This window comes from Condylura cristata, unplaced genomic scaffold (assembly GCF_000260355.1).
Source record: "Condylura cristata isolate star-nosed mole 26May11 unplaced genomic scaffold, ConCri1.0 scaffold00009, whole genome shotgun sequence".
Taxonomy (NCBI): domain Eukaryota; kingdom Metazoa; phylum Chordata; class Mammalia; order Eulipotyphla; family Talpidae; genus Condylura; species Condylura cristata.
In genome coordinates, this window is record NW_004567110.1 from 40,421,743 (window position 1) to 40,448,111 (window position 26,369).

Genomic DNA, 26,369 nt, shown 5'->3' on the forward strand with positions numbered 1-26,369 from the left:
TATCAGAGCCCCTAATTTTCATAAATAAGGAGAGGATTATGGAGACAACCTATAAGCAAATAATTTATCTTTAGAGAAAAGACCAAAAGGTTTTATCTACCACTTCACATGCCCAATCTCCTGGGAATAAATCACAGGCACCAAGATCACTAAGTGTACTTGGCAACAATGAGCTAAAAATGGAAAAACAAACAAACAAACATTAAACTGTTACTGCATTCATTTTTCCCTAAGGTTCTTTCTGATAAACACCACTACCTCCAAGGGAATTGTTTGCAGCTTCCTTATAGAGTAGATTATAGATTATAAGTATATATACATATGCATACACATACACATATACACATATTTTTTAAGTAGTTATATCCAATCATCAGCACTTTATTTAATGTGGTTGAATGTAATAGAATAAGTGTTTCTACCTGATTGGAAACCTTCTTGCCCTTAATTCATTGGCTATACTGGATTCTTTTTTCTTGAATCAGACCTCCAGATTTCTACCAGAAATTGCAGCTTTGGTGAAACCAGACTTTCCAGAAATATAGGAAACTGAAATAGAGACAGTAAGAGAAAAGTATCTGTAATATAGATTTCACATTTAAAACTTTAAGCAAATGATCAAGCATACACTTTCTAAATATATAATAGCTGAAAGGAAATTCACAGTTTAAAAGTTTGAGTACTCACAGTATGACAAGAGTACAGGTTGCAAGTGGGTTTTTAAATCAAGCAAAGATTTCAAAAAAGGCCCATTTTCATTTGTTCATAAAAACACAAAATGGAAGAAAAACTGGCAAATTTTCTTTAAAATTTACCTCCATTAGATTTTCAGGAAATTATCAGTTTGACTAACTTGATTGTTAATAACAGTTTTCTAAGTTATAAAGGGAGCAGTCTCCTCACGTTATAGTCACAACTGTTACTGACCATCTGCCCATAACTTTCACACCATCATTAAAGGAAAACAAATGTCACTATCTCTTCTTCCTACTATCCATTGGCCATTTTTGCATAAATGATTTCTTTTCTCCTCAAAATCATGTTTCCTATCTGTTTAAAAACATTAGGATCTAGAACAAGCAATACATATACGTCAAGCCATGGCACATACACCAATAAGGATTCTGTAAGGAGTACTTGGTTACTAGAGGATATACATTGTTTGGGATTGTCTTAGTTTGAGTTCTAGAAGGCTTTGATAAGGATTTGAAGTTTTGTTTTTTTTTTTTTTTTTTTTTTAAAGATTTATTTCTTTATGAATACAGAACTGGAGGCCAGAGGTGCAGGGGCCATGAGAGGATGCACTAGAGACAGAGTGGAGAGCAGAATGGGCAGACTGATGAAGTACACTGCTGAGGGAAGCAGTAGGCGGGTCAAGAGAGGTCTGCTGTGCCATGTGGGTCACCTCCAGGGCTGGGAATTGAACTCTCACCGAAGCAACTGCTGCTCGCTTGCAGTTCTGTGCTTTAACCTGTTGTGCCACCAGGGAGGGCTCAGGATTTGATTTTTTTTATCTGGCAGGTAATTCCAGGAAACTCAAGAGTGGGATGGGGGCTGAGAAAATAGGAGAAAATGCCAAGAACTGTACTGAGATGTAAGATGTACCATTTCACATTTGTTCCAATTCATGTAATAGTTTACACATTAATTCTACTTGGTCTACTCACTTATCATCCCATTTTCCAGATTAGAAATCTGATGCCTTTTTAAGGGGCTTCACTGAATTCTCAAGGTCACACAGTCAGTGACGTGTAAGTGGTATTTGGACTCAAAAGTTTTGATATCAGTACTAAGTTTCGAGGCCATTATGTTCTGCTGACCACAGAATGTTATTTGAGATATTTTAAATTAAACTCACCCCAAGTGTTCTATGCACAAACTGAGTATTTTAAGAAGTCAGGGTTTAGGAGAGATTCACTTGGAGTGGAAAAGATTGAGAGAGAGGACCATAAAAACATGCTCTTTCTGTTAAGGGGCAACAGAACTGAGAACCAGTCTAGAGTAGCTGGGGTAGATGTTGAAGACCAATAAGCAGTGCTTCTCTTTTTTCTTATAATTACTAGATTACTTCTCAACATCAAAAGGAAATTTGAGCATAATGGACCATTTATGGACATATCATACCTTGAATCCTGACTGATGAAGAGTGTAAAACACTATGCTCTTCCTTAAGTGTCAAAAATAAGCTTTCATTTTCTTTCACCATAAAGCAACATACTGTTGAACATTCTTCAAAGAAAATATTTAAAGTCTCCTATCTCAGGGGAAAGCAATTTTACACAAGGTCTACCAGCAGAAGCAACCAGCCATAGCAGTCACTTAGTGAGATATGTATAGAGGGGAACCCGCTGCTCCCCTCAGCAGTGTACTTCCTCAATCTGCCTGTTCTGCTCTCCACTCTGTTTCTGGTGAATCCTCTCAGTTCCCCTGCACTCCTCACTGACACCCCAGTTCTGTATGCATAAATAAATAAATAAATATAGATAAAGAAAGATGTTTTTCTGTCCATTTTTCTAAAATAAGGCTCATAGAGTTCAACATTGTCAGATAAATAATCACTGCAGAATAACAGAAAAAGTTTTCCTCTGGAATTCAGTTTATTGTAGTTTAAAGTTCCAGTTTGTTGCTACTTACTAGAATTAGGTAATTAATTTTTTAACTTTTCTGAGTCTGTTTTCTATATGCACATAGAAGTAATTATCTGTTACAGAGCCATGCCATGTGGTAAAATTAAGTGACACACGACAAAAGCTATGTATTCTTTCCATACATACCAGTAAAACATTGGGCCCTCCCTGGTAGTGCAACGGGGTAAAGCACGGCAGTATGAAGCTGTTGTAGCCACTGAAGCACGAGTTCGATCCCTGGTCAGGGAGATGACCCACATGGTGTGGCAGACATCTTCTGACCTGTCCACTGCTCCTGTCATTATCTTTCAGCAGGTCTACCTGTTCTGCTCTCCTCTCTATCTCTGGTGAATCCTCTCACCCTCAACACTTCTTGCCTGTACCCCAGCTCTGTATGCTTTAAAAAGAAAGAAAAAAATCTTTAGAGCATACGAAGTAAATGTTAATTGACCTGAAAATCCACTGCCAGCTTGAAATGGATGAAACCTGTTTTATACTTTTTGTGACATTTCCTAACTGATGTCTAAATACCAAGGCAGTGTTTAGTTTAAAAGTATTCTTGGTCTTTCACTGTCCCTCTGCTTTTCCAATGTATTCTCCTAAACAAATCAAACCTCAATATTAGTGATTTTAATCAATTGGGCTATTACTTTTCATATGTTTCAAATATTTCTATTGACATAATTTATTAACTATACTGATAAAATAGCTTTGTTAATGATTTCAATGAGGTATAAATACATATTAATCTGAGTTAACCTACAGAAAAAGGACAGCAATGCTACCGATTGATAATAAAAAATTATTCTTTTTGTATAAAATGTTATTTTTGTTTGTTCCAGTGGGGAAAAGAAAAACAGCTTATAATTAGTGTAATTTAGACTTTCTGATTAATTTAAAAGTGATAAGCTTAGAATGATAAATCAGTACTCTTTAATAATTAAGTCAGATTTACAAATATCTTTTTCTGCTAGTGCCAAAAGGAAGCACTGTTTTGCTTATAAGTCCCCAGACTCTGACCTATTTGGCAAATAACTGTAAAATGGAAATAGAATACTATTCCACATATGGCTATCAGGAAGTTATTTGTGTTCCAGCTGATTTAACAAAGGACTTGTCAAAATAATAAATGGATAATGAAAGTCAAAATGATGCCAAATGTGTGAGAAAGCATAGCATAAAAAATTCTAGATTGTTTTGGGGGCCTAGTTATAAATTTTCTTCAGATATATTTCTGTCTTATTTAAATGTAGGCCATAACACCAGGTGATCTAGGCTATTATGTTAATACTACCAAAAATTGTAAAGATTTATTTTTAAATTCTTTATGCTGGGGTATAGGTCAGAGGTGCATGGTGTGAGAGGATTCACCAGAGATGGAGTGGGGAGCAGAGCATAGGGATCTACTGAAATAACACTGCTGAGGTTAACAGTGGGTGGTTTAGTTCCCTAGCTGGGGATGGAATTCTTGCTGAGTGGCTGGCCACAGGTTGATAGTGTTGAAGCTTTAACCTCTGTACCACAGGAAGGCCTGACTACCAAAAAATTTTGATGTGATAATATATGTAGTAGGAATGAGTACAGTTTTATAGGTAGAATTAATGAATTAAGATTTAATTTATATTTTGCCTAGATATATCAATGTATTTTCTTTATTAGGTAAATAGTTGTGCTGAATTAAAGTAAATGAATTTGTGTTGCTGCTATTATTGTTGTTTTTCCGGAGTATAAAATGCTAACAATAGGGTAGAAGTGTTTCTATGGACTTGGAAAAACTGCTCCATGGACTTCACTACATCTATGTTATAGACATTTATTTCAGATCAGAAAGAAAAGTTGAATCAGTTATTTCCACTGATTCTACAACAGACATCATACAATTCTACATTTACAATTTCACACACCCTGGTTCTTTGTCCCCATCTGGGATAAAGAAGATAAAGAACATTATGGATTATTTGCAGTAACAGGGATTCAGGGCATATAGTTAGTGGTGCTCAAAACTGAAACTGATGTGGATTTGAATTCCAAGGCTAGCATATACTTGGAGTTTTCTATGCCTCAGTTTCCTTACTGTTAACTGGAGATAATAGACATTTCAGTGCCACATGTAAGGATTATAATTGTTACCTCAATTAATACTACTAGGTAATTTCATTTAGCTTTGAGAATCTGGTAACAGCTCTGCATCTCCTTTCTAAAAACAAACAGTTTATACTACTTTGCTTGTAATTGGAGGGTTTTATTCATCTAAAACCAATTCACAACTCAGAAAAACTGTTACACAGGAGGTAATTATAGTTTTTGAAACACCAACTATCATTCAGGAGAAGGACAAGGAGCATTTTAATGTGATGGAAATCAAAATTAGTACTTCTATAATAATAACTTGATTTTCTTGGGAATAAAACTTCTTACACTGAAAGCAAATAAATTGTATATTAGTCCCGTTTTGACAAGAGAATTCTGATTAAGTAAGAAAGCATAAGTAAAGTCTCCTGGCTCTTAACAGCAAAGTAGTACATATTTCAGTTCTTTGATTTCTCATTTTCCTTATTCTTTATTCATTTCCTTACATACTGAGTTCTCATTTTTTTTTTCATGTCCCACATTGCTGAAGTTTTGTAATGCTTTTATACCTATAATATCATGTAACTTCTGGCATAATAAGAAAGTCTAAGAAATTATTGACTTAAACATTGTCATTATTATTTAATATTGAGAGTCTGGTTTACACAGAGATGTCATTCTTTATCATTCATTACTACTAGCTGTTTATTATCCATTGGCACAAACTGGGATGTGTCATGAATATTAAATCTCTGGAAAATTATTTGTTACACTATTCTGGATTATATACTATAGTTTTTCTTAAAATTAACTATTAGTACTCCTATCCCTTTTCTGTTTTAAAATTGCCTCTACACATGACTTCTAATTAAAAGTCAAACTAATTGGCATTATACTCATCCTTTTTTACTTTTCCTCTGATTATAGCAAATATCACCTAGGTCAAACATTAGTAGACAGACTATCTGATAGGAGGAAGATTGGAGAAGACAAAAGATGAGTAGAGTAATATATTCACATGCAGAATTAATGAGAGCTTTATCAGCAACAAAATGAGTGAAATTAAAGCTCATTACTTAGTCATTAGAAACTTGTTGTGTTGCCATTAATTGGCCAACTGGAATAATCAGGCTCACAAACAATAGAAGAGCAAAGGATGGAAAGTCATTGTTACTGCCAGCTCTTCTGCTTGTTATTAGAACAATTCTCTCCTAATTTATTCAGCAATAACAATTAAGTGTTCAAATATAAATATCATCAATGTAAGATATGTAGATATGTGATGCTTACTATCATCACAAATTTTACAGTATCCAATTAACATCATAAATTCCTCAGTAAAAACAAATTAGAAAATAAAATTCATGCAGAAGAAAAAAAAAGTTGTAGAATTGTAGAATGCCCAAAGACAGATGAGTGGATCAGGAAGATGATATATATATATCAGAGATGAGAGAGAGAGAGAGAGAGAGAGAGAAGGAAACAATAGAATACTATTCAGAAAAAAAAAAAAAAAGGTTAGACATTTGCAATTTGTGGCAACATGCCTGAAGTTGGAGAGAACTATTCTAAAAGAAATGAGTCAGAAGGAAAAAGACAAATATCAGATGGTGTCACTTATATGCAGAGTATGTAGAAAGCAAAGGGTCAGATAAAGCTAAATTAACAGTTTACTCTAGAAAACTGACTGCAGAACTGAAGCAACCAGAGGGGATTGAGAGGGGACAGGACAGAACATTGTGGGGAAGGAGCATAAGGACTGTCGTGATAGACTATGGGTGTTTGGGTAGTGATTGTGGTATGATAACATCTGAAAATCCTATAGATTTTCAGGATATAGGATCCTGAAGATCCTATATTCCTAAAATATAATGTTGCTTCAATTGAAAAAAAGATTCCTGTGTGTACCAATAATGCTTTTTTTCTGACTAGTATTTTTTTTTTAAGATTTATTTATTTGTGCATACAGAACTGGGGTACAGGCCAGAGGCTCAGGGGCGGTGAGAGGCTTCACCAGAGACAGAGTGGGAAACAGAACAGGCAGATTGATGAAGTGAAGTACACTGCTGAGGGGAGCAGCAGGTGGGTCAGGAGAGGTCTGCCACACCATGTGGTCACCTCCCGGGCAGGCGGGGATTGAACTCATGCGGAAGAGGCTTTAGCTTCTCAGTGCTGTGCTTTAACCCGCTGCGCCACGAGGGAGGGCCCCTGACTAGTATTTTATTGTGTGACTAAACCAGAATTTATCTTCCCCTGTTGATTGACATTTGAGTTGTTTCCCATTTTGGGCTATTACAAGCAAAGCTGTGAATGGTCATATGGGAAAAAAAAAAAAAAAAACAACAACAACAACAAAAGCAAAACCTAGCTTGGCATCTATACTGGATTTCAGAATAACCCTTTCATTTCTTTGTAATGAAAATATTCACATCTATTTCTCTTGTGTTTGAAGGGTGTGGAATACTCATTGTAGGTGTGATCACTGTGCTTCTCTGATTCATAAATTGGATTTGTTTCCAAGTTCTTTGGAATTGCACTTTCCCTAATGCTGAGGACTAGGTTTGTTTGCTGCCACTGGCTACCCAGAGTTCACTATCATGAGGCCTCCAGAAGTTACTTCTTTGCTCTGTCTATAAAATGTTTTTCTTCTCTTCCCTCCCCCTTGTGTGTTCTGCTGCTTATTCTAACTTAACATTTGTAAATAATTCACTGAGTTCATTTTGTTGGTATATTGGCTATTTTCCAAGATTTGTTGTTGATGTTGTCTAACTAACGGAAAGGATGACCTTTGGGTGATGTTATAAAACTTCTCAAGAAAAGGAAAACAGATGTGCTCATTAAACCTTCATTTAAAGACTGCAAAAAAGTTATTTGTTTTAAAACAGAAAGGTTTGATATAACAGGATGTAGATTATTATAATTACATTTGAATATTTCAGTTTTCAGAAACTACAATTTGGTTTTATAGCATATAATCAGACACAATAAAAAGCTAAAAATAAACCAGGAGTGAAATTTTTGTGCCTATTATTCAGAAAGTACTGGTGACCAGGCCTGTTACTTCTAATAGTCACATTAAGCAGAAGCTTAACAAACAATTCATTGAAACAGTAACCTCCTTGGTGGGGGGGCGGGGGGAAGAGTGATACACATAGACATCAGGAGTGTTAGTGGAATGAATCTTCAAGGTCTTCTTGCAGAGGAGTATGAAGTCTAGAGTGGTTAATTAACTATTCAAGCCAGACATAGGACTAAGATCAGAGTAGGGATTTTCTTCCTCCTAATTTGGGATTCTGTGTTTATTCTTTGATAGAATTTGTTGGGTGTTTAAATATCAGAAACAGCATGTATATGATTTGTTTCCATTGTTAATAGAAGCCAATGCTTTTACAGCTATTATAGAATATAATCAGTGTATTCAGTCAAAATATTTAAAAATTGTCAATTTTGTATTCACAAAAAGAGAATGGTATGTAGGCTTAAAAAAAAACAGGAATGGGATTGAAACAGATAATATGTGTGTGCATATATATAATTATAGGTTGTATATATTTAAAAGAATATCTTTTTGAGTTTTTATTCTCTGAATATATGTGATGACAAAAAGTAGGACAATTTTATTTAATCACATGCACTTTTAGTATTTATTTTTATAAATATATATCCGTTTAAAGATTTTGGAACTGCATAGTAATATTATGTATTTTCAAGATATCCTCGATAAACCATCCTTTTAAAAGAGCTTTATATGATGTAGAGAATAAAATATTGTTGTTCCATATTCCTATGGAACTGGTTTATGTTTAGGTATTAAGTATTGCTGCACAAATCTCAGAAAAAAAATATTACATTAAAAAACATACCCCCCATGTTGCATTCTTTTTACAAAGACTTAGTTCATAAATTTGCCATTTTAGTGCTTCAATCACTTTCACCATTGTTCCCATGCATATTCTTGTTAAGAATACTTGATTCTGTTGCTAAGCAACCTTGCAGTTTTGTTGGGGCATGGTGATGAACTAATAATTATTTTAAACATGCCAATTTGGATATGATTCCTGTAAGACTATCGTGATACTTTTGTTTAAAAGGTTTTAGTCTAAGAGATTTTGTAAAAGGGTTTTTTATTTCAATGCATATGTCTATAGAAAAATGAGTGTCAGAATGGTGTTTGGTAAGAGTTGGGAGAATGCCAAACTACATTGGAAAAACACTATGATTTACTTCCTCCTAGTATCCTTTTGTTCTGCGAAAGGGTAAACCTTTTGACAAGGAATTCACTAAAAGTTTCCCCCCAAAGTAAGAAAAATATACATTCCTTTTATTCATGTATTTCTCTTGCTGCAAAAAGACCATCACATTATTTTAAGAAATAAGTTCCATATAAGGCTAACATGGATATTTGAATTATACCCAGCTTTCTCGTCAATCTAATTTATTAAATTGTCTCCATGCTGCTTGTTCTTGTTTCATATTCCCCCCCTTAGTTCAGGACTATCTTTTAAACAATTCATTTAATAAGATGAGACTGATTAGCCTATTCCGATCATAAGAATATATAAGGGAACTACCAGCGCCTCCCCAATACAAAATGAGAACCAAGAAATAGCATTCCCAGTGTATAACAGCAAAACCAAACAGGTTGTTCCCTGAGCCAAACTTTTTCTTTTTTGTTTTTTTTTTAAAGATTTATTTATTTATGCATACAGAACTGGGGTACAGGCCAGAGGTGCAGGGGAGGCTAGACTAGAGGATTCACCAGAGACAGAGTGGGAGGCAGAACAGGCTGACTGAGAAGTACACTACTGAGGGGAGCAATGGGCAGGTCAGGAGAAGTCAGCCGTGGGTCACCTCCAGGGCTGGGGATCAAACTCACAGTGTAGTGGCTGCAGTTAGCTTGCAGTGTTGCACTCTAACCCATTGTGCCATTAGGGAGGGCCCAGCCAATCTTTTTTGATGGTAATGGAATCAAATAAACAAAGGCATTTCACTATTAAAGAGAGCAGGGAACTGGTACACTAGCCTGAAAGAGCCGGGTCTGTGAGGCATGCTCTCAGGGTGAGCAGTGAGAGGCTTCCTTGGCGAAGGTTCCCAACACGCCTGTGCCTGAGCCTAGTAGAGATTATCCTATAGGAATCCTAGGCTATGGTTCTTGGACCCAAGGGGGGTGGCAAGGTACCATGCTACCCATATTGGCCAAAGACTTCTGCATCAGTGGTAGATGGTACAATTTTCCAGGCCCTTGAGTGGGCCTGATGTGAAATGAGGGTAGAGCTGGGATTTGGGGAGTTAAGTTGCTGGTGCTTTGTCAGTGAGAAGGGGTGATTGGAGAAGTTGACATATTGCAATATATGTCCTTCACTTGACTTCAGTAGATGTTCTGGGGTAGGACAGATAGCATCTGGTGACACACCAACCTATAAATTCTCTCTCTGCATTCTCTTTATTTACACCCTATGTATACTGTGTAAATGAATCCTGTTACTGTCGTTTCTCATCATGTGTCTGCTTTTGGGTCATGTGCTGTATTTGTAAGCATGTTGGTGAAGACACACTAACAGGGACAACCCTGGTTTCCTGAGTTTACTTCATTTTTGCTTTGGCTCAGAGTTGGAAAAACAATTGAGGGCATCTATGGACTCTGGGAAGCTGATAGTTTCCCTAGTATTGTGAGGTAAGAATTCTTGACAACCTCATGGCAAAAAGAAAGAGAAGCTTCATTCTGTGATTGAATTCAGCATCCTAGACTTTGAAGAATCACCAAAGGCTGATTCATCCCAGGAGTGGTCACTCTTACCATGAGGAATTCAACCCCCAAAGGAACCCTTGAAAGATGACATCACTGGAAAAACCCATGGTCCCAGGATTAGATAGTAAGGCGAGGGCCTTAAAAACCTTCTGGAGGCTTATGGCAGTCAGATCACCTAGCAAGAAGGGTACTTCAACAAATGGGGGATACACTCTGTCATTGACACCTCCCAGCCCCCTGATGTCATATTTGCAATCATCCTGGCAGCCTTCTCCAAAGCCACATCCTAGTAACAGAAGGCCAGACAAAAATTGCACAATTGCACATCACCCAAGGCGTGATTCCCACTTTTAGGTACTGAACAAAAGGTGGGGGAACATCAGAGGAGATGGAGATGAAAGTGTAGTGGACAGTAGCAGTGTTGCAGTTGATATCTTTTATACATAGTAAATTTGTAAAGAGGTATTAGATGAAAGTTAAATGTTTTAAAAATTGACTAGAGGGGGCCCTCCCTGGTGGCGCAGCGGGTTAAAGCACAGCACAAAGAAGCTTAAGCCACTTCCGCATTAGTTGATCCCATCCTGCCCTGGAGGAGATCCACATTGGCCAGGCAGACCTCTCCTGGCCCGCCCGCTGCTCCCCTCAGCAGTGTACTTCGTCAATCTGCCTGTTCTGTACCCCACTCTGTCTCTGGTGAATCCTCTCACCCTCTGCATCTCTGGCCTGTACCCCAATTCTGTATGAATAAATCTTAAAAAAAATTGACTAGAGGGTATAAGTAGGAATATCAAGATATGCTATTTCTTCCAAGAAGTTGAGTTTTCATTGATTTTGAATTGGTAACGATATTTTTTAAAGCCAATGCTCCATGACCTCAGCTTTTATCTCAGAAGCTCATGGACTGCCAGGTCAGGATGTAGGAAATCAAACTATTGTTCTCTCTACCTGATAGCTTGGAATAGGGGGAAATTGACTACTAGGCTCCCAAACCATGAGATCAAAAAATCATCTCCATATTTAAATGTCATATGTGGATGTGTTCATGGAGCTGTGGCTCAGCAAATCTAGTTTAGTGGCATGTGGGGAGGGTGGATCAGGCTGGGCTCACTCCCTTCCTTGTTTACCACTGATTCATCAGCCTGTCAGCAGCTACCCAGCAAATGCTACAACCCTTCCCTCCTGCCTTCTATCCTTGGTATGTGAAGAAACTCTTTTTAGAAAATAAGCAAATCCCCAAGTAACATGTTCCAACGTGTCCTTCTTATACTCAAATCCTGTGACTGGAATCCTTTGAAAGAACTGTGATGTTTTCAGTTGAGGTACTTTTCTTCATGGACAAAATGCTGTCCTATTTGGTCCCTAAATGGATACATTGCAAGTTTATAAATCACAGAAAATAGTCTATATACAAAAGTAGAGCCCCAATAATGTCATCTCAATATTCATATAGTGTAGCAATACATAGCTGACAAGAGATAGAGTCTCCTTGCTGAGACATCAACTTCGAAAATTTTGGTAGGTACCTCAAATAACATCTTTTTCCTTTATAACTTTGTCTGTAGGATATAAAGACACAGCTAATACTGTATAAATGCTATTAATCATTTGAAGATTACTTGTGGGTATTATCTAATATGATAAGTTAAAAGTTTGGATAAATTTTCCCTTCTAAAACTTAAGCTATTACAATTTTAAGTTAAGGCAGCCAAATATGCTGACATTATGACTGGCAACGTAAAGTTGAAGGTTTAAAAATTTTGCTTCATTGTTTTTTGATATAGATGAGCTAAGTGTCAGTTCCTCTCTTACAAAATGAGGTTTGTAATGTTTTTCTCACAGATAGAGGGTTAAACCTGGTATCTTAGTAGTGTGTCTCTCATATAACATACATTAAACATCAGCCTCCTTTTCTTTTATTCAGTGTTCCACTTCTAGTTTTCTAAGATTTTCTGTAAAAGCTCATACCTCCTAGGAATATCTTTGATCATAGTTTCCTTACAACTTTTGTCTTCCCAAAGAGGCTCTTAATTCTTTTCTAATTCTCATTTTCCTGTTTCTTTGTTTTTCTCTGGATTTTTAAAATTAAGTTTAATTAGTAGGTAGTAATTGAGGCATAAGAGGAGGATTGCAGTAGGCTCTGAGGTGACAAATGTAAAGAGGATTTCTGTCTTATGACATTTGTAATCTAGTGTCAGAAGTAACAGATACCAATTCAACTTGGTAAATTTGGTGATATTGAAAAGCCTGTAGCACCAGAAGAATAAGTAGTGAATGATCTAAGTCAGATTAGGGAGCATGGGAATTAGTGGATATTCCTATTCTCTAGAGTTCTGAACAGAACTGTATCCATGTTCCAATTTGGATTGACCAAAATGGCCTTAACATTCCCCTCAGCTTGACTGAATTTTAGATAGGTTTCTTTCTGACTATAAGATTCCTGATACCCTTTACTTAAAGCATTTACTTTAGAAATATTTCCATTGTAAATTCTTCCTCTGGTCCCTTTGACTTTTATATTTTCCAGCCCCTTGACAGCTTTATAACCAATGTGTTTTTTTCTCAAGGACCCAGGAGACATCTTTTTGAAATACAACATTAAGAAAGATAGCACCCCAGTCTCTTTGGCAGCTTAAGAACCTAACTTTAATAAATACTCCAGTTTGTAAACATAAATGTCTTTAATCACATTGATCAGTCTGCTAGTATCAGTTTACCCCAACACTATTTTATTTCAGCAGATTGAGTCCAACCTCTTGTCTCTATTGCACTAGTATTGCATAAACCTCCCCTTGACTGTTTAATTTTGTCTTTTGACAGAATATTTCCATGCTTTGAACAGAGTGAGGGGTGCTAGGGGCTGATTTTTGCCCAGTATTCTATTCAGTGATGTCAAGTACTTGGCCACCCTTTGTAATTGCTTATTAAAACAACTCATAATATGAACATTCAAAGGAAATTTTTTTTTCAATGATTCTAAACTCTTTCAAAAGCAATAAATGAAAACTTGGAGTTCATATTCTTCTTATCATAACTAGAATGACTTTTCCAAAAATAAATTTCTTTACACTTATGCACAAAATGTTCTTTTGCTTCAAAGAAACTGTAGGCTAAAGTATTCATTCTCACTAATTACTTTATCTTCATTCCTCTATATTTCAGTGATTGAAAATCATGAGGAAACTTTGGGAAAATTCATGTTCATCATCTATAAATTATTCAACATGCTGTACTTTCTATGTAACTTATTGAATCAACTCAGGAATGACCTCAAGAATGGTCTACATTGAGAATTTGAGATACTATATGGATCAATGATGAGAAATAATAAACTGCCTTCAAGAAAGATTGCATAGTAAACTTTTCTTAGATTGCTGTAGATGTTAAACTAATTTGAATTAGTTCTAAGATGAATACAAATATTTACAGTGATAATTTTTTAATTATAACTATAAAACTAGAATTTTCCTCTCAACATACCCATTTGCTCTACAGGATTTTCTTTTTCCAAAAAGTTTTATTAACTCAAGTACTTTATATTAAAAATATGACAACTTAGACATGTTATATGGAAATTCATTACTTTAAACTTCCTTGGACAGTTTTTAAAAATATTTCAGTCCTATAAATAATACACTCAGATGCGTATAGCTTTCTTATTTGAGAACAGATATATTAGTGTAAATAAGTGCCATTAAACTTAATAGGTTAATGCAGATAGTCTTAATTTAAGGTATAGTAGAAATGTGACTTTAATATAAAAATATGTCTTAAGGCCCTCCCTGGTGGCGCAGCGGGTTAAAGCACAGCACTGAGAATCTAAAGCCGTTTCCGCATGAGTTCGATTCCCGCCTGCCCCAGAGGTGACCACATGGCGTGGCAGACCTCTCCTGACCCACCCACTGCTCCCCTCAGCAGTGTACTTAGTAGATCTGCCTGTTCTGCTCTACACTCTGTCTCTGGTGAAGCCTCTCGCTGCCCCTGAGCCTCTGGCCTGTACCCCAGTTCTGTATGCACAAATAAATAAAATCTTTAAAAAAAATGTCTTAAAAATACACTGGAGGGGCCCTCCCTGGTGGCGCAGCGGGTTAAAGCACAGCACTGAGAATCTAAAGCCGTTTCCGCATGAGTTCGATTCCCGCCTGCCCCAGAGGTGACCACATGGCGTGGCAGACCTCTCCTGACCCACCCACTGCTCCCCTCAGCAGTGTACTTCGTAGATCTGCCTGTTCTGCTTCCCGCTCTGTCTCTGGTGAATCCTCTCACCCTCTGCATCTCTGGCCTGTACCCCAGTTCTGTACAAATAAATAAATAAGTCTTTAAAAAAAAAATACGCTGGAATTTCAACCATCTTAGAATGCATTTTTTATGTTCTATGTGATATTTAAAATATATTTTACTACTTCAACATGTTGGGTATGATATTTCATATTTATCTCTGCTCTTATTAAGTATTGTGAATATAGAGTCTCATCAGAAGCATATCTGCATAGTAATATAATTGAAAAAATGTAAACATGACATGACTAGGACAAGTTTTCAGCCAAAGAAGAAGTTGCATACATTTGGCTTGTTTCTCCCCAATAATTACCCAGTCTTTAGATACACATTGTAGCTCAGTGTTCTTAAAGTCAGCTCTGTTTGCTTGCTAATCTTTTGTTCCCATAGAGTACTTGGCAAACACATAGTTATTAGTTCAATACAAAGGGGATATACATCAAATTTTCTTCACTAGTCCTCTTAACCAGTGTATCAAGAAATTTACACAAAGTCCCAAACAAAACAGCTTAAGAGTTAAGGATGCAAAAATTACTGTGGAAATATTAGTTTTTATTAACTTCACATCATTAAGCTTTTATGTGAATAAGCCTTTTTGTTGAGTTTATTCAGTTGATAAATACTGAACAGCACATTGCAGATGCAATTGCACTGTACAGCCAGATAGGAAATACAGCAGAAACAGAGGCAATCTAAAAAAAAAATAAAATCATTCACTAATGTCCTGATTGTTTCCTGATAAAGACGAATCTCAACTCCATGAGGCTATTAATATATTGCATATTCTTAAGAGTAAGTTCTTATCTTTTGAAGAAAGCCATTAGACATTATATATGTGTAGCTTAATCCTACTTAGTGAGAGATATAATTTTAGAAATAAGGCTTTATTATTATAAGATTTTTAGAAACATCCTATATTTCATAGCTATTTATCTCAATGTCCATGTGAGATAAATATGAGAATACTTTATGTATAATTTTATGAAGACATTTTCATACCAATTTAATCTTAGAATTTTAAAAGAAACAGACCAATAATAATAATTTCAGATTCGAATTGTTCAAACAAAAATAATGAAGTAAAGTAAATTTGGCAAAATATGTTGCTGTCTCATAGGTTAAAGAAACTGTACTTATACAGCTCCCATTCTCTTACCACATTTTAAATTTATTCTGATTAATCTGGAAAATCTTATCAGGCAGCTTAGTAATATTTGAGGATGGAGAATATTTTTATTGTCTGGTGAAAGACTGACTAGGACAGGATTATATAATTCAAACTAGTGCAGGCAACATCCTGGCTAGTCAACCATAGTCACTTTCCTAGTTAAACTTCAAGGTTAGCTATTACTCAACTTATCTTATGACTTTAAATTTAGAATGCCTCAAATTAGCAACAGTTTTCAATGACTCAAAGCAGTAGGGGTTTTACAGACTGATTTTGGTTAATATTTTCTTCATTTAAAAACTAGATGATTAAAACACAAATTTATTATAAAGAAACAATTTCATAATGCAAAGTTTCATTTTGTGCTCCTGATTTATGTGCAAAGTTGAACAAATATTGATTCAGCATTTTCCTCCTGATTATGAACTTTGATATGCATGATGATTCCTTGTAATACCAACTAACCGGTAAACTCGTCAACATTTTTTAACCCACTAGTACCATTTTTCTACATGAAGTAGCAGGTCAGTAAATTGTATGGATGACTAGATTGATTCCATTGAATTTTTAAAATCTAAGGCTTAATTTTGTGAACAGTTATTTAAATGGGAATTAGAAGTCAATACTTCCATTTAATTTGTAACATAAACTTTGTTCTCTCTGGTTATTTAAAAATTAAGTCTTATCAATGGCTTAAAAAATAATAGTCACTTCCTAAGTGATACGTGATATAAAAGCCAAGGTATATATGGTATATATTTATTGGTTTGAGACTGAACAGGTATTGCTAATTACAACAATCAGGAGTCAGTTTCAATGATGAGAACTGAACTGTCTGAATTTCAAACTGGTTCCCAGCCCTTGTCAAAACAAGGTTCAGTTCATAATGCTTCCATATTTGCCATATAGCCTTCTATTTTGAGGTAGTGGGTAATTTGAATGTTTTTGTTTTTCCATAAAACACTTTAAAAGTTAGTATGTGGAATGAAAAATATGTGTCAAGTCTCCCTGTTGGCCCAAGTGTCTTAATCTCAGTGCTATGAAGCTATCACAGCCACTGAAGCACAAGTTTGAACTCCAACCAAGGAACTGACCTACATGGCGCAGCAGACCTTCCCTGTCTCCCCTGCTGCTCCCCTCAGCAGTGTATTTCAGTCAACTTGCCTGTTCTGTTCCCCACTCTGCCTCCGGTGAATCCTCTATACACCCTTATCCCTAGCACCTCTGGCCTACACCCCAGCTCCTGTATGCACAAAATAAATCTTTAAACAAAAAGAAAAAAATATTTCTTTGGATATATTGCTATTTACGATAAATTCAGAGTCACACAGGTAGTCATCACTGGAGTATGCCACCAAGGAAGCAAATTTTCCATGTGGTATAAGGAAACCATTTATAGTTTTAGCTTGATGGTATAATTGGTGGTTTTAGGGTATTTTTTGCTATATTACACAAAGCCATGGATTTCATTCACTCTTGGAGAAGCCTTCATTCTATAAAATAAAACACTGTGGCCAATGGACTAGGCCAACTTTTGCAAGCCATAGAAAACCTGGGTTCAAGAAATAATCTAAGAGGCCTTCTTGATCTAAACTCTGAACAGGATGGGATTGAATACATAAATCCTAATGGGAAGTTTGGACATTGAAAAGAGTCATTACATAGGATGACAATTCAGCTTCACAAATGAGGATTCATGGAATATGTCTCTTTCCAAGGAACACATCACAATGATTTCTACTGATTCTACTAGTATTCCACAGGTCTGTATTTCAGGAGGTTATATATAGTACACCACAGAAGAACATTGAAAACAAATAACTGAGTCTTCATGAAGTTTTCTAAAATTTATTAAGTCACTCTTGACAGGAGAATTAAACTCTTTATTGATAATAATAATTATTATCATTATTGTATCAGATTAATTATTATAAGTACTTTGTTACTAAATGATTAATATACATAATGAACACAGCATTATGTCACTAAAGCTAGTCAGTACACAAAACATGCTATATTTTTCTAGGGATTCTTCTGATCTTAAGGTTATACCAAATAATACCAATTTTTCAGCAAAACTTTTTATTGAACTTATTGTATCTTATCTCTTATTATATCAGAACTATTTGAAAAGTGATCTTCTTAGTCATGCCATTAAAAAGAAGTCTAAGCCGTGCCTTTTCTATGAAAACTTTGTGGTTGCTATGACAATGGTATTTCCAGCTCAACCTACAATTCATATTCTTCACAGAGAATTCATTCTCTTACACAGAGTAACCTAGTTCTGCTTACTAGGTACCATCTTTTAAGAGATCAAAAGATTTCTCAAAGTCTTTCTTAGAGATTGAGATTTGAAAAACAATAGCATTGTTAAATGCTAAATGTAAATGAAGAAATCATTTCTATTTTGAGTATCCTAATATAGTTAATTCCATTTTGCATAATCCATTTTTGTAAAAACAAGGATGCATATTTTTACATGGCCACAATTAAAGCAAGTATAGTTTTGCTTTTTTCCTTTCACTGTTTCCAACAGTGAAAACATTTTCTATATATTATAGTTTGGGGGATAAGCTTAATATTAATGAATACATACATATGCTGGATATAATCTTTATTACCAGCTAGTTAATTTGCAATCATTTTTTTCTTTATTATAGATAAATTCATTGAAATGTTACACATATACTTTTTTTTCTTCTAAGAAATGTTTTCTTTAGAATGTTTGATAGGAAATATATAATAAGAATAAAACAAGTTTATGATTTATTTGGCTAATATTTATAGTATTTACATAGGTAGAAATCTGAATGTGTTTAAAGAGGAGTAAGCAGTAACCCATTTCTCCATTGTCTTCTCCCAGTCCAAACTGCACATTTACTTCCAATTCACTACCAGTCCACACTGACCCCTGAAAGCATTGGAGATTTTTAACTCCTGGGTTATTGAGTCAGTTATAAGTATTTTTATGACTTTAAATCACTGTTGTCATTTGATTCTTCAAAACCACTGGTGCCTATATTACAATTTCAGCAACTTTCATTCATTTGAGAGCTTTCTAGATGATAGGGGTTATATAGGAATTGGGGACACAATGGTGTAATAAGACAGTGATCTAGGAATTACAGTGTTGTGTGATATAACAAAACTCACCATAAGGCACTAGGGAACCCCCTGAGAAGGCCAGAAAATAGTTTTCCTCAAAAAGGGTCATTACAAGGAGAGTGGTATCAGTCAGATGAAGTGTGGAAGAAGGAGGGAATGCAGGTAAAGAGATCATCACCTACAAAGTACATTTTCACATATTATGAGAACCTAGGGGTGTGGTTGCATATCAAAATATGCAAATATAAAATATAGCACTCAAAACAACATAACCATTGTTAGATGTCATTTAATAATATTTTTAGTCTAACATTTTAGCTGTAAAGTGTTATAGTAAAATGCCTTCAATATGCATTGTAGCTGAGTAAATGAAATTCCTGGCAGTCAGTAGAGTGAGAAGTGGCACGCATATTAGAAAACTCACCAGGACTTGAGAGAAGAAAGATAGATTCAGTTAGATTGCAGCAAAGACTCAGATGTAGCAAGAGGAGGTGATGGAGCTACAGAGATATGTTGGGGTATACGAGGTGGCAGGAGAGCCAGAATAAGGAATTTGCTTTGGATTTTCAGTAGTCAATGAGATTGCTTAGAAGGTTTGAGGAAACAAAATCACAATGAAAGGAAACATTAATTCCCTAATGACACTAAAATTCAGAATGCCCTGGGTTTAGTATTGGAAAACGATCTTCAGGTGAGTGAGGAAAGAAAATTTCATCCACTTTGGACTTGGTTTCCTTATTTTGATCATCACTGCCTCTTCAATGCCAGTCTTTTGCCACCCCCGTTCCACATATGATTGTCTAGGAATGAACAAACCCAAAATTCCCTGCTTTGTTTCATGTTAGTACAAAAGATGTAGAAGACATCAAAAGAACTGATGAATAACTTGTAGTCACAGTGTGAAAAATACGTAAACAGTCTGCTTTCCAGAGAACTAGCTTATTTTTTAGTAGAACATTGTCAGCCTGGAGTTCATAGAATTCTACCTTGAACTCCAAATATCTGTTAAAACCTGTGGAATAATGGGGAAAATGTGTGCATTTGTATAGGCTGAATATAAAGGATATGATAAATCAGGACCTCTAACAGTAGTTAGAAAAGTAATTTTTGCAATTTACTGTTATAAAAGCCAAAGGGACAGAATAGGACACAGTCAGAAATAACACTATCAGGGAGCTAAGCAATTTGCTTCAAATATACAGCTCTCTGCATTAACTTATTCACAAGTAAATTTTAGAGTATCTAGAACTAGAGTTCCTGTGTATATTTTTCTAAGTATCTCTTTAAAGTCTCACTGAAAATTTTGTGAATGTGTATGTGTATGTTCATTTTCTGAGAAATCATTAAAAATTATTTTCTATGGCCCTTACTCATTCTACTTCTGTGCTGTTTCTCTCCATTTCTGAAGGCAGTTTCCCGGTATGATATTTTGAGCCTAAGTCAGCAGGTGGCGACTGCCCTTCCTTCCAATATCATGATTTCTGAAGTGTCCTAAGCAAAGCAAGCAGCTATTTACTTAAGAGCAGAGTTTCTCAAAATATCTCTTAAAGTATTGCTGAACATTAACAGATGAGGCACAGATAGAAGTGACTAGAGAAGTGGTTATTGGAAGGATTGAGATGAAAAGTAGCATTTTTTTTTTTTAAGATTTATTTATTTGTGCTTACAGAACTGAGGTACAAGCCAGAGGTGCAGGGTCGGTGAGAGGATTTACCAGAGACAGAGTGGGGAGCAGAACAGGCAGATGGGTGAAGTACACTGCTAAGGGGAGCAGCGGGTGGTTCAGGAGAGCTCTGCCATGCTATGTGGATCACCTCCAGGGCGGGTGGGGTTCGAACTCATGCTGAAGTGGCTTTAGCTTCTTAGTGCTGTACTTTAACCTGCTGCGCCACCAAGGAGGGCCCCAAAAGTAGTATAATCTTAATTATAATATATAAATGGTACACAAAAGAGAGGCTGGACAGGAGGGGCATGCTTTTTGGCACATGTTAGCGTGATTGCCATTCAGTAACTGAGAAACAAAATTGAAAATATTCTCAATAATTGAGGAATAGACAAATCAATGAGTGCTATGCATATAATATAAATACATAAATATTGGAAAGGATACTACTCTGGTGAAACTAGAAATTTTAGTATTAATCATTATTTATTTTCAGAGCAAATAATAATTGGTTTATATTACATGCTTTCACTTTAACTGCTAATCACCTCATACAAGTTCATTGGAACCAATTATTGTTATTTCTTTAAAGATTCATTTTACTTATGTATACAAGAACTGGGGTGTAGGCCAGAGGTGTGAAAAGTGGGAGCAGAACAGGTGAATCTACTGAAATACACTGCTAAAGGGAGCAATGGACAAGACAGGAGAGGTCTGCTGTGCCATGTGGGTCACCTCCCTGGCAGGGGCTCGACTCTTACTGCATTGGCTCGAACTCATACTGCAGTGGCTGGAAATAAATTGATAGCTCTGTGTCTTTAACTCCTCCACCTTAATTGAGGCCCTGGATTATTATTATAATGGAGTTCTAGAAGCTTGAATTTTGAGATGTGAAGTAAACTGAAGGCAGAAGACAGATAAAGATAAATACTAAACAGAAACAAAAACAACTGGTGAGAGGCTTGGTGAGTTGTTATTGACCCTTTTCAGGAAGGTACAAATAGGCACTGGTTCTGAAAGTATGTATATGTGTGAATTGAATAGAGAGATGACCAGCATTACGTCCTAACAATAAATTTGAATAAGAGGGACATAGATGTGGTAGAATTAAGAGTCAGAAAATGGCATTAATAAGGATCAGACTAGTTTTGATAATAGACAGAGAAAGCTAAATTGCTGCAAATATTAGCATACTCATCTGCATAAAAATCTATATTCAATCGTACTGAAGAGGTCAAAACATATTAAGGATAAATACAGCTTATTTTATTCATTAATATCATGGAAGTTAGTTACCAAAAACCAGTGTCAGAACATAACTTGACCAATCATTTGAACAACTAACTATGAATGAATCTCAGGAAAATATGAATTATAGTACATGGAAGTCAGTGGTAAGAAAGTGATATATTTTTTAGGAATACCATTCAATAGATATTTTGAATGTTTTAACAAAATTTTCATTAAAAGTTAATGTTCTTGGGCCCTCCCTGGTGGCGCAGTGGGTTAAAGCACAGCACTGAGAAGTTAAAGCCACTTCACCATGAGTTCGATGTCAAGGCAGACCTCTCCTGACTGGCCTGCTGCCAGGCAAATTTTTACAATTGGTTCATTCCTCTAGTTATCTTTTCTTATTCTTTGTAATTGTTATTTTCAAACAAGGATTCCTTCTTACCGTGAGATAAGAGTTCTCATTTTCATCTTCGATCTAGCCATCTGGCAAAGGAAATACCTTACTCATTTTCTCAATATTGTGCCATGCGATACTTTCTTCTTTGATATAGCAAAAGTATGTTATTATGGAGGAAATTGTTCCTTTATGCTGTTAATTTGATCTCATAACCTTTTCCTATTTTCTATGCTCCATTATTCAACATAAATTACACCTGATTTCCAGGATATCACTGCACCACAGCTGCTTTGCAATTGTCACTCACATTATTTCTCTGCAATTTTTGATCTATTATTTTTGCTTTAGATTTCTCAGTTTAAAAGATGTCTCGTACCATCAGGCATAATTTTCTCACAGATGCAGGACAAATAGACATAGCACCTTTCTGCCAAGGCAAACACACTTATTCATAATGCCAGTCATTTATTTTTTTCTCAGTAATGTACAGGATCCCTCTACTGGGGTTTGAGTTATATTATCAAACATGCAAGGCTAAACTACATGTTCCACCTGTCACTCAGGCTATAAACTTATTAATAGACTTTGATTCAATGGTATGATCTGAACATTTACTCCCCTTCCAACTCATATGATGAATTCTTAATGCCTGGCATGAAAGTATTAGAGAGTATGGCCTATGGGGGTGCTTAATTCACAAAAGTGGAACCCTCATGAATAAGATTAGAGTTATAAAGGGGGTCTGGGGAGATCCTTTGTTCCTTCCACCACTTGAGGACATAAGAGATGGTGAGGACATAAGAGATGGTGACAGATTATGAACCAGAAAGAGGGGCCTCAACAGGCTCTCACCTTACTGTTACCTTAATCTTGAACCTCCCAATTCAAGAATTAAATTATATTTTTCTGTTGTCTCTGGTACCCAGTTAGTGGTATTTTGTTATAAATGTACAAGTGGACTAAGACAACATCTTTCTTCTGTATGTATGGGAATAGTTTCTAGACTAGTAACATGGCAAAATCAGTGTATTACCTCAACACACTACTAAATAATGTTAGATGAAGTAAAATCCAGAAATAGGATCTCTGAAGAGTTTATCATGATAGATTGCCACATACCTGAGAAATACGACACATTTACATTAGTATTAAGTATTATTCTTTTTTTTTTTTAATTTCTTGGTAGTATGGATACAATATCAGTGTTACCTGTAACCTCCAAAATGAGCTTGAATGCCTCTCTCCACTTCCTTGTTCAAAAGTTATTTGAGAAAAAATTATTAGACTTGGTTGATCCTCAGGCTAGTTATTGTCATAAATGTTCATTATCTTGATTTTTAAGAATGTTCCTTATCCATATCCCCCAAAGAAATTTTAAAGTTTAGAGCAACAAAGAGTAGTTTTCAAAGGGTAGAAATAAAATGAATTGTTTCTCATTTTTGCAACATCATCTATGAGTAATTATCATTCAGTCATTGCTTTTGATGTCATAATTAATGAAGCATCTTTGCCTTCAAATGGTTCATAATAAAATTGGATTGAGTTTTTACACAATAGATAATCATGAAGAATGGCTTAAAAGCAAGTAATGTTGCTGGAGCGGGAAGGGAGACACAGAGAAAGAACAATATAACATGAAATACTTTTAGAAACGAGGACACCTGAATTTGATGAAAATGTAGGAGTATGAGAGCCAACACAAATGTTTCAGTAATGAAGATTCTAGACAAGAGGCAATAGCATGATGATATAAGGAGGCATAAAGAACAATAGTAGTTCTAAAAAACTAAAAAGTCATTAAGTATGACTCAAGTGTTAAATTCTTTTGAGCCAGAAGCATGAAAGATAACACAATATGCAGTGGATAATCTTGTAACCATTTTTGTATCACCGTTCTTTCATTTTCTGGAAAAAAGAAATACTGAGTAGTTCCTATATGCCATTCCTATATAAATCTTAAAAAAAAATTATATCCCAAATATGACCTCAATAATCTGTGGGATTTTGTTCATTTATTTGTTTTTTAACAAGAAGGGAAATTCCCATTACAATTTTGAAGCTGAAAAAGACTGGAGCAAAAAAAATTATGTGTCATATAGTCCATTAAATGTAAACTTAAGTGTTAAAAGAGAGACATTCAGAAGTGTTTTTCCTGTTGCCCTAGACCAACCACTTACTGACCATTTTACTTTCAATAAGCACACAGATAAGCTTGAACAGCTCAGAAAGATAAGAAACTCACTTCATTCTTCAGCACTCTCATTCTACTTTCTAAATCTTTTCATTTGAATAGTGGTTCATCAAATGTTTTGCCAGCAGCAAAAGTACTTCCTAGGTACTTATTACCACAAATGCCAATTCTAACACTCTCCCACTCCCAAGTCCATACATTACCCACCCCAAAATCTTTTATCTTTGCTGTGATAAACCTGATTCACAGTGAAGTTTGATCTCAAACTTAGGGGTGTGTGTGTGTGTCGGGGGGGGATTGTCAATGGCTTGGAACAAGAAAGAGAGAAATGCTTAGAAAAAGTATGCAGTCCTTTTTAACACTATAATTTACACGTGATTGGAACCAACCACAAAACGAAAGGTCTGGTTAATTTAATGTCTCTTAAGCAAAAATCAATCTTACATCATGACAGTTCTTCTATACTTTGATCTATTAGTTCATATTACTTGATAGGCCATTTCCTCAGAGGAATGACTAACAACTCAATAGAAAATGTTCCTTATATTTAAATGACACTTTCTGTTCCAGGATGTCATGCTTGACAAGTAATCACAATGAAGCTTACTACTTTTCTCAACCTCATGGCATTAAATAGCCCACACCTGCCATCACACTGTTTACTACTAATTTCTTGGCAGAGCAAGTAATAATGCCTTGACCATGTCTATAAAAAGGTCAGTTAGTTGAGAGAAAACATTTATTTTGGTTCCCATAGGAGTATAGTTGATGACTTACTGACTTCTATTATTGTATCTCAAGGATAGATAGATAATGGCACTTATTAAAGGAAAAGCCTAAAGAACATTCTTAGACTTTCTTTGATTAAACTTGATTTTTCAAAAGTCATCTAGCCCAATTTACATTTAGTTATGATAATAATGCTACGGAACTCCCTGTTACTTCTGGCTGAATAGTATCAATGCTCCTTGAAGTGTCAGCAGCAAAGGCTCACTACCGTGGGGGAGCCTAGAGAGCCAGAACACTGTGCCTTTTTCATATTGAACTCACCAGCATGGTGTCTGGAGTAGTATAATGAGATCAGTAACCATTTTTGAATGTATGATGCATGAATAAATCAAGATACTTTGAGCATTATAAGAAACCCATTATGGATCCAGAGGATAAAATATCATTTAAAAAAAAAAAAACTACTAAATTATCAATACCTTCTGCTGGATTGAATGATGACAAATAAAATGACCGTGCCTTCTGTCATTTCCAATGAATTTGTGATAGTAACATATGCTAGTCAATCAACCAAAAATGTTTCAGAACTCAAACTTATATATTTTCACAACATAAATCCTCTCATTTATCTTCCCTTCTGATAAAACATAGAAGCTAAGAATCAACAGTTTGTCACTTAAAATTGTGAAGTTTCATCTAATTCTGGAGGCTTGAGATAAAACTGATGGGTAAATGTTGGAATATTAACCATGAGAAATCCTAATTTCTAAAATGGGAATCTAAGTTTTATAAATATTAAAACTGTCACACATTAGTTGAAGCACTGTATCTTTAAAGTTGCATAAATACTGTCAATGATTCTTTTTACATAGATTGAAAAGAAAGTTGTTTGCTTTAAATAAAATAAAGTTAAAGTGAAGTGACCATACATAACTAATCTGACAAAATTTCCTACTAGATATTTCTGTCTCCCAAATGCCAACCCAGCATGTAAAAAGACATTCGTTTCTTTGTATATGACACCTTTCCTGTTTGAATTTCAATGTTAAGTAAACTTAAAAAAAATCTTACTTAAAAATAGTGTGATTTCTATAACAAAAATAATGAACAACCATATACCAGAGACATTTTGCGGGGGTGGAGTGGGGAATGGGATCAAAAA

At 35.4% G+C, this 26,369-nt stretch overlaps 1 protein-coding gene across 2 annotated transcripts in view; it reads right to left on the bottom strand.

Moving 5' to 3' along the window:
• Positions 1 to 26,369, bottom strand: part of PKIA (protein kinase (cAMP-dependent, catalytic) inhibitor alpha) — a 71,585-nt gene that overhangs the window by 27,642 nt on the left and 17,574 nt on the right. The window contains exon 2 of one of the 2 annotated variants that reach the window (XM_012723092.1): positions 423 to 549. The exons of the other annotated variant lie outside the window; for it this stretch is intronic. The gene's annotated coding sequence lies outside the window, so the exon portion shown is untranslated. The remainder of the gene's footprint in view (positions 1 to 422; positions 550 to 26,369) is intronic. 2 annotated transcript variants of the gene reach the window in all.